General features: G+C 39.5%; 1 non-coding gene across 1 annotated transcript; it reads left to right on the top strand.

Moving 5' to 3' along the window:
- The first annotated feature begins 2,141 nt into the window (after positions 1-2,141).
- On the top strand, positions 2,142-2,333 carry LOC122802983. The gene has a single exon (XR_006365043.1). It is a non-coding gene; the product is annotated as a U2 spliceosomal RNA (small nuclear RNA).
- The last annotated feature ends 6,322 nt before the right edge of the window (positions 2,334-8,655 follow it).

Raw genomic sequence — 8,655 nt, 5'->3', positions numbered from 1 at the left:
CCTTGGAATAAATGCCAATGTCTAAAAACTAAAAAAGAAAGTAAATTCATCTTAATTATACAATCAGAAAAGAGAAGATTGTTTACTTCAGTTATTTAAAAGCCGAAAATCTGTGCTAAAAAAACTGTAGAGCATGTGGGTCTTTACAGCAGACAAGATAAGACCTTCAAATCAAACATAAATAATTGTTTGGATTCCAAGGCCCTGAACTTATATTGAACAACAGACGCATTTGAGCAGTGAAGTCTATAATTATTTGTAAAATTCCAGGCCTAATTCCTCATGAGATTAATTCAGAAATTTGTGTTGGAGAGCAGAAATACTAGTATAATATTACATGGAGAGGTTGCGTTTCAAGTTCCTTGAGCAGATGCTAACATAGAAGAGGAAATCAGCATTAAGGAAGGCCAAATATGAATATATTCAGTGTCCGTGTTTTATCTTCTCTGCACAGAATAATGTGTAAGAAGTCACATGGTATTCTTTAAATACATTGCAGTAAAGTTTCCACATGATTAGAAAATTAACTGCTGGATGTTTCTGGGTACAGGTCAGGAACTGTAACATCAGGGACAAATATTCACCCAAGAATCTTGTGTTAGGTGTACAAGAAGACAGACTATGCACAGACTTTAAGAAGAATAAACGTTATGAGTGCATGCTGGAATGCCAGGTAGCAGACAGTAGCACTGAACACCCAAATGGAAGGCCTCTTAGTCATGTGACTACTACAAACCATAACACATATATTTGGCAGTAATTAATGTTTACCTACATTGTTACCTTTTTTTCACACTTAACCTGAGTAAGTCAAAGGAGGCAGATTAAAAGGCATTTAGTCTCATCTAAGAGGATACAGTTTGGCTTCTGTTTAAGAATGGATTGGAGACTGCAGCAGTTACAGACAGAAAGTGATTTCAAAATTCTGGTCACTGTGTCAGAAGCTGCAATAAAAAATATTCAGAACCATACTGACTCTTACAAAATAATTGCATCCACTGCCAAAACGCAAAAGTTTTAGCTGAGTACGTATTGCAAGATGGGGTATGGAATAATATATCATGAAAAAATGCCTAGTGTTTATAAAGTTTAATATTTAACATGCACAATTTGACAGCCATAAAAATATATAATAAGACAAATCATGAAATTACACAAATTTATTGTCTTTTTAGAATGAACTCAAACAACTTTGTATCCAGATAACCGATGTTCCATTTCCGTATAATCTTTATAACAAGAAATTAATTCAACCTACCAAAAATAGTCATTGAAGTATATTTTAAACATGTTTCAGTTGCATTGTGACAGTAAGTGGAATTTCAACCTGCATCAGAAGAAAAAAACTGCTTTAACAGAAAACTTGAACTAATATCATTGCTTTCTGCTAGCAATTACTGCTCTTGGTAAATTGGAAACAATTAGCATTTAATGCAGCTGAATGAGATGAAATGGAATTAAAGCTGTACATGCAAAAGATCTTTTTATGTATGACTTCAAGGTAGAAGTTTATAATTTGAAATAATTCTATATTATTAATAGAAACTCTGCCTCTTCTGACAAACATATGAGCTTATAGACCCTAATGACAAGCAAAGGAAAGCAGCACCTCAATATATCTTCTAGGTCATGGATATGATATGTATCTATATATTTGTGTATGTATATATATATATATATATATATATATATATATATATATATATATATATATATATATAGATACATTTATACACAAACACACAGATACCACATCATGAATCTGAAGTGAAAGTAACAGTTTACTAGATCTACGCATTTTCCATATAGACATGTAGAAGGTAAGTGCCATTCATTTCTATTATCAAATGTCACTTTTACATGCAATATACATAGCCATGCATCCCAAATCTCTAACAAGTTCTGGTACTCTTGGTAAGTGTAAGCAGGTACTTGGGAGATGAAACATTTACAAGTAGGGGCCTAGGAAATGACCCATTTACTGGCTGTCTGTGTCCATTAGAGACATAGGTGCCAAACCAGGGATGAATTTCCTGCTCCTCATCCAGATGTCCCAAGTTGCACTTGAATTGGTTTAGCGAGGAACTCTGCTTCACACAGAAGGGAAACTTGTTTTAGAAAATGGGTAGTCTCTGGAATGCATTGCTTCTCGACCTTTTGGCTAAGATCAAGTGTAGTATCTGTTCTTATCAGTTTAATATCTGATATGTCCCTTATCTGGGGAGCATATATTAAATTGATGTTTGGGACAGAGAGATGGAATAGGGGCTTGCTCCGTCCACTCTACACATCAGTCTGGTATTGTAGTACATTACATATTTCCAGCAGGTCCTATTTATATTACTGGGAAGATTTAAGTCTTTAGAATGGGTAATTCTGTATGCTGTTTGTTTTGCAGATATGTAGGAGGTCCATCAGGGTGATATCCAACAATGCTTTGTACGCTAGGCTAGAATCTCTCCTCAACAGCCTACAATAGACAGAATACAGGGATATGGCTTTGAAGCAGTATGCATAGGACATGTTACTTATGCCCTGAATTATTTTATTGACTGACTTCTCTGGATATGTCAATTGCTGGATATGCCTAGTTAGGTACATACCAAAGGGGGCATTGTACTCAATGACAGGTGTGATGAATGTTGAATACAGTATAACAGTGACCTCCTTGATCCAACATGTCATACCTTTGTTTATAAGCTGCACAACATAGAATAATTTCCTCACTGCTGTAAATATGTGATGGTCAAAGGCTAGATTACTGTCTAACTCTGTGTCCTCAGGTCCCAGATTACTGGTCAATTCTTTGAGGTATGTTGTCAATATGATAGTTACCACGGGTGGATGACTTCCTGAAGGATACTATTATGCATTTCTTGGCATTTACTTTTAGTCCTTGGCTCTGACACAAATTATTTGGAGAACATAGAGTCCAACATAGATACAACATCCTATGTTCCTATGATCCTATGGTAATAGGGAGTAATTTCAGAGAAGTGTGGCCTGGTTAGTCTCATATCCCTATAACTATGGGATTACTCAACAAAAGGAAATAATAGCTAGACACTTATAATTAAAATAAAATGATATTGTATAATAATGTAACATATTTCAACATGTGAAGCTGTTATTCTTGCATCATCTGGAGTGTTCAGTATATAATTTCACTGAGATTTATATGCTTTTATTATAGTAAATCAATGAAGTCGAAGGAAATGTAGTATGACGGAAATTAATATTTTTGAAGTAAAAGCATACCTTACCTCCGAGCAGTATTTGTTAGTATTTAGGCCCCAGTTCCAAAGACTTGATCTCAAAGTAAGTTATTTAGTCCAAGACTCAAAGTAACTTACTCCAATTGCAATTATTTTGGAATCTTCTCCCACCCTGGTGTAAGCCTATATATAGATAATATTTGCAGCAAATTAACACAGAGAGAAAGCCTTTTGGAATTAGGGCAGACTTACACCAGAATAAGTCACTTTCATTGAGATCAAGTCTTTTGGAATTTATTTATTTTATTTTATTTTATTTATTTATTTATTTATTTATTTATTTATTTATTATAGCTGGAGTCTTTTGAGTCTGTCCGTGTAGGACATGTGTTTAATGCCTAGGATCCTCATCGTGAGGTGCTTCTGTGGCCTCTCCAGCTGTTGCAGGTGTCTAGTGAGGTACATGCCAAATGGGGCATTATACTCAATAATTGGTCTAATGAGGAAAGAGTAGAGAAAGACGATGACCTCTTTCTTCCTGGATGCAAAACCCTTGGTAATGAGATACATAGACATACACATAGAAGGACTTTCTGATCACAGTGGCAATGTGGTGGTTGAAGGAGAGGTTGCTGTAAACCTGCATCCCCAGATCTCTTAAAACGCCTTCAGTGTTCTGTGGGCTCCCATCGATGTGGTAATTTGTGAAAACTGAGTTTTTACCAAAGGGGGTGACAACACGTTTTTTGGCATTAAGCTTAAGGCCATGGTTTCAACACCAGTCATTGGTCTCAGAGAGGCCTTTCTGTAGGATGTCTGCATCACTTGAGGAGTTGATAATGGCTCCCAGCTTGCAGTCACCTGTGACCTTGGTCAGCCACAGTCCCTTTGTGTTGGCCTAAACTTCTGAGAAGTAGATGCTGAACAGGAGAAGAGCCAGGACCGATCAATTTGGGACTCCACTCGTGACTGGTCAGAAGTCTGACTTCAAGTCTACTACTTTCACACGGTGTGTTCTATCTGTGAGCCAATTTGCAACCCACCTAGTGATATGGAGGTTGTTGCCTAGTTTGGTGAGTTTATCAATAATTTCTGAGTGAGGAATGGTATCAAAGGCCTTGGCTAGATCGAGGTAGGCTGCATGCACTGCCTTACCTTCATCCACAGCCCTGGTGACTGTCTCAAAGAAGTCAACCAGGTTGAACAGGCATGATCTCCCTTTCACAAAGCCGAATTGCGTGGGTTCTAGAGTTTGGAGATTTCCTATATCTTTGTTAATCAGGTCCATGATGATACCCTCCATAGCTTTACATATCAGACTCGTCAGGCTAATGGGGCAATAATTTCAAGGGTCTGTAGTTGCTCTCCCTTTATGGAGAGGGATGACTTTGGCAGTACGCCATTCAGTAGGGGCAAAGCCTGAGATGAGGCTGTGACTGAACAGGGCATACAGATGTGGTGCCAGTTCACTTTGTAGTTCATGTAGAACACAGCCAGGGATATTATCGGGTCCCATGGAAGCTGTATTCTTGCCTTGGACAATGCAGCTTTAACCTTTGCTGCAGTAATGCTGGGTGTCTGGCATTCTTCCGGTATTGTGATTGGTCCTTTAGGGTGAGAGAAAGTGGTAAAGTTGACAATGAATTTGTCGGCCAGTATATTGGCAACATCTGTTGGCTCAATATAGGAGGTACCATTGTACAGTAACTCAGAGAAAATCTAGCTATTGCTGTGGAGGTTCTTGATATAACTATAGAAGGCTTTGTGATTGTTTTTAGTGTCTGCCACAATTCTGCCTTCATAGCTGGCTTTAGAAGATTTGATGAGGGATCTCAACTTTTTGTTGAGGTTAATAAAGGAGTTTTTCCAGTCTTGGGACTTCACCTTTTTCTGCAACAGTTTCTTCCTTTGGTTGTAGAGCTTATTAATAGCAGGGACCACCGGACTGGCTTCCTTTTTTTGGAGGAGAGCGTCTTGGTTCTGTTGGATATGGCTAGTTCCATGTATTTATGTACATGTTCATACAGTGCACTGGTGTATGATTTGGCAGTCATCCAGCTATTTTCCATTGGTATGGTTGCTGTGAAGTTAGCTACGTCTGTTTTTAGGAGCCCAAAGTCAGCTTTGGAGAAGTTTTTCAAGGTGGTTACCTTTGCGGGGAGTGTGGGTGAGATGTGGATTTCCATGTGCATTCGTTTATGGTCAGATCTATCCGGGGAGGGATTGACTACTGGTGTAGAGCATTAGTCGTCCATGTTAGTAATAACCAGGTCAAGGATGTTTCATCCTCTAGTGGTGGTCAGAATGAGCTTGTCCAAGGCATTGTAAATGATGAATTCCAGGAAGCATTGGGCCACTGTATTGTTGCTTGAGTAATTCTCCCAGTTGATGGAGGGGTAGTTGAAGTTTCCTAGTATGAGAGTGTTGGGTTGGACCTTGATAGATTCCACGGTGCTTAAGAAAGTGGAGTGAGAGTCTATGGACATGCTTGGGGACCTATAGCAGGCTATGACCTGGATTGCCATCTTACCCACTGTCAGTTGTATCTGAAGTATCTCAGATGCATTATGCTGGGGTACTAGTCTGGAGGTGTGCATATCCTTTATGAATATGGAGACACTGCTGCCTTTGGAGCTATGGTCCATATTTTGGGGCCGAAAGGTGTAGAATGAGTTATTGCCTGGTAGTACAGGGGTGCTTTCCGCTGCTTTAAACCAGGTCTCCGTTACAGCACAAATGTTGATGTTCTCCATCTTGAGGCATGCTCCGAGCAAGTGCATCTTGAGATTTAGACTTCTAGTGTTGAGCAGCATGACCCTCAGATTGCATTTATTTATAGCTGTTACAGTGGTAATTTGGTCTTTGAAGCACCACTTAAAAAAGGCACTATAGTGGTGGAAAGAGCCTTAGCCAGTACTCGAAAACTCAGGGGTGACATATGCAGGCCATCTCTGGCAAAGCATTGAGGTCTGTCATTTATGTTGTCCCAAGCAGGCAGATACTGGATCCCCTTAGAATGACACCAGAAACTTAGGCAATTGTTGAAGTAACTCATTTTTTGTTTGTACTGCAGTATCATTCTGGGTGATGATAGGATACTGATCAGGGTTAGGGTTACACCTGCCTGGGCCACATAATACAAGAGCTCCACCATGTCTCTTTTCATGTTGTCCAGGGAGGTGCATCTCAGGTCATTCACACCCACATGGACAATGACAGAGTCATACTTGTACTTGTTGTGGAGTGACCTGAGTGCGGGTGTTATATGTCGGATTCTGGCACCTCATAGACAGCTGACTGTTACCTATTCCTTATTCAACCTAGTGAGTGGGATATCTGTGTGCCTCACTATTGAGTCACCTATGATTAGTGTATTGGGCAAGGAGTTTAGCCTTAGGGTCTTAGGTTGAGGGGTACACTGTGGAGGTGATCTATGTGTTCTGTGGTTTATGCTGCATTATGGTGGTCAAGTGCGTTTCTGTCTTGGAGGTCTCTGTTGTTTGGGTAAATTTCTATTGAGATCCTCAGTGAAGGTGGGTGTGTGGTTTGTGTTTTTATGTGAGAGATGTGATAGTGTGCTCCGGAGGGCTATGTGTTCCATGTGGTGTAGTGCAGGTGTTGACCTTCTCCTCTTAACCAGCTAGTCTGGGCTTGGCTGGACAGTGCGTAGCTTCTAATTTGGTGATATAAGTACATCTCTCACAAGTCTGAGTGTTGGAAGGTAAGAGGAGAGCGTTGTCTATGTACATGAGGTAGTTGCTACACTGCCTCAGAATGCCCAAGTGCACCAGGTTAATAGGAGAAAGCACAGGGAACTGCCCTTTAATCATGGCAGGAGGGGTGATTATAACTACTATGTTCTGGAGCTATTTCCATGAAGAACAACTAGTGCTGATGGCATTTAGGTGTGCTACAATAATTGCTACAAAAACCTGTTGAAGTGCAAAGCGATTAAGCTATTTGAAGTGCAAGAGAGAAAGAACTAACAAGATTCAAGGGAAAAACTGAAGAGCAGACTTTCTGACACCCGTAATAGTTTACCTCAGCTTGGTGCCGCCAGGCGGAGCTTAAACAAATGTAAACCCCGCAGTTTTAAACCAGAAAGTTGAAAGGGATGAAAAAACTGCCCAAACGGCCAGTAAACTACAATTTCTGGGAAAGAAACCTCTCCTCTTGTAGTAGATAGGCTACCTAGTGCTTACCACTCCCACTGATAAGCTAGAAGGCTTCCCTCCAACACAAAAAGACTTGGGGGGGGTTCAGAAGCTTACAAGCAGTCCTGGATACAGCAACTAGTTACAGGAAAGGTATGAAACAAGCTTTTTTTTTTTTTTTTTTTACAGAAAAGCAGCTAAAGCAGCAGTAAAAATAATTAAAATGCAGTGCAAGTTAGCACACTTGAGTGTGTAGCAATATTAAAGCAAATACAGTTTACATAAATGCAATTAAATTAAAAAATGACTAAAAACAAGTGCAGAAAGCAATAAATTAGGAAATAATCAAAATGGAGGCACTTAGAGTATCTCTTTCCCCTTCTTGATGCTCTTGCAGTCTGCAGCACACCTAACTGGATCCATGGAGCTTAAACAATTGCAAACCCATGCAAACATGGACATTTAAACCAGAAAGTTGAAAGGGATGGAAAAACTGCCCAAACGGCAAATAAACTATAATTTCTGGGCCAGAAACCACTCCTCTTGTGGTAGATAGGCTACCTAGTGCTTACCATTCCCACTGATAAGCTAGAAGGCTTCCCTCCAACACAGAACGGCTTGGGGGCTCAGAAGCTTACAAACAGTCCTGGATACAGCAAATCTTTATCTGGGCTAGGCTAGTTACAGAAACAGGGGGAAACAAGCTCAAACATGGGCTTTTACACCAAAAAGTTGAAAGGGATGGAAAAACTACCCAAACGGCCAATAAACTACAATTTCTGGGCAAGAAACCACTCCTCTTGTTGTAGATAGGCTACCTAGTGCTTACCAATCCCACTGATAAGCTAGAAGGCTTCCCTCCAACACAGAAAGGCTTGGGGGGGGGGGGCTCAGAAGGTTACAAACAGTCCTGGATACAGCAAATTTTATCTGGATAGGCATAATACAAAAACATTGATTACAAATTGAGACAAGATATATGACAGTCATTTAATATTTTGAGAAACATTAAGCAGCTTGTAGAGAAAGTAAAACTAAGTAAATCTAATACAAATAGGAATTGCAATATGAGGTGAGGGAAAAACAAGCTTATGGTATATTATGGGATATTTAGAGAGAATGTCAAGAAAGAGAATTAGATAGAAGAAAGGAAGTAAATGAAGAAGGGAGAGTATAAGGAATGAAAAGATACTTGTTCGGGCCCTTACTGCTACACTTTGTAATGGCAGATGATTAATGGTATTTCATTGCAGAAATTAATATAGTTATTCCATTATATTACAGTA

The sequence above is a fragment of the Protopterus annectens genome, chromosome 5.part0, assembly GCF_019279795.1.
Source record: "Protopterus annectens isolate FY-2018-M chromosome 5.part0, PAN1.0, whole genome shotgun sequence".
Taxonomy (NCBI): domain Eukaryota; kingdom Metazoa; phylum Chordata; order Ceratodontiformes; family Protopteridae; genus Protopterus; species Protopterus annectens.
The sequence above is the reverse complement of the archived record's forward strand: the minus strand, read 5'-3'. Positions and strand labels throughout refer to the sequence as shown.